The sequence below is a fragment of the Plasmopara halstedii genome (genome assembly GCF_900000015.1).
Source record: "Plasmopara halstedii genome assembly, contig: Scaffold_2935, whole genome shotgun sequence".
In the NCBI taxonomy this organism is placed as follows: Eukaryota; Oomycota; class Peronosporomycetes; order Peronosporales; family Peronosporaceae; genus Plasmopara; species Plasmopara halstedii.
In genome coordinates this window covers 51,375-52,798 of record NW_020189840.1, presented here as the reverse complement: position 1 = coordinate 52,798, position 1,424 = coordinate 51,375, and positions in this window count along the sequence as shown.

Here is a 1,424-nt window from a genome sequence, read left to right as displayed (position 1 = left end):
AGACATAGAACCTCTGTACAGAGACGACGGCGACGCCGTATGCTGGCTGCAAGACGCCAGGCGTCGACCCTGATAGAGGGTGTGTCTACCGTAGACGACGGTACACAGTTATACACCCTCGTCAACGGTATTATGGGGGAGGAAAATGGCGACGTCCGCTTCGAGGTTATGCCTGCAGTAGATGCTTTTCTTGAGCTGGACGAGATGGTCCCTTAAAGATTTCGGCAGTGCCTTGAACGCAGGCGATTTGACCAAAGTGGTCATTGTACAAACGGACGAGGAGATAAACTCGTCATCGCTTCTGGATGAAGCTATCTTGGAAGACACCATGAGAGTGCCGAACGCACGGAGTGGATCGTCGATCCTACGGAACCCCTTGAATCCGTACTATCCGTTGGTAAAGGAATTTCAAGACGTCGTCTCTAAAGATCCGCCTTCGGTCCAACCTCCGGACCCACCTCCGGACCGAGGTGTGTGTCGTGAGATTGAGAGCGTAGCACGGCAATGGCCCCGTCCAAGGAACAGTGCGGCGTCATTGACGCCTTTTTCCGTGCGAAGCACGACGCAGGAATGGTGCGTGAGAGTAAGTCTCCCTATTCGACACCGACGTTTTGTGTTCAGAAGCCGACCGGCAAGTGGCGTATCGTTCATACTTACAATAAGCTCAACACTGCCACCATTCCGGCACAAACGCCAATTCCTAGAAAGAATGTTCTTTAGCACGATATGGTTGGATGTACGAAGTACAGTGCACTCGATTTGGTAGATGTATACTACCAATTGCTCATGAGAGCGAGTGACATTCCGGTAACAATGGTAAGCACTCCAAGTGGCATGCTCTGGGAGTGTTTGGAGATGCCTCAAGGACTGTCAAATGCACCTGCAACATCTAATCGTCTTGTGACGCAGTTGTTCAGGCCCCACAGGGTGTATGCACAAACATACTTTGACGCCATTTTCGTTCACATTCGTGCGGAGCACGGGGGGACGGATGAGGAGAACCACATCGTCCATTTGAGAGCGGTGGTCGAGTGCATGCGCACGACAAATTTTACGTCAATGCAGACAAGTGCATCTTTGGCGCAGAAGAGATTCTCTTTTTAGGGTGATTCATTGGGAAGCGTGGACTCCGAGCGGATTCCGCTAAGGTCAAGGCCATTGTAGACTGGCCGATTCCAAAGAACAAGAAGGACTTGCGTAAGTGGCTTGGTCTCGCTAACTACTTGCACAAGTACAGCGCGAGCTAGGCTGAAATTGCCCGACCATTATCCAATTTTCTTAGAAAGGATGCGGAATGGTGTTGGAACACCGAACATTAGGAGGCTTTGGACGGGGTCAAAGACAGCCTCTTGCATGCACCAATACTGGTGCTGCCAGACCCTGATCGTCCTTTCGGCGTCGTCTATGACGCTTCGGACTTTGTA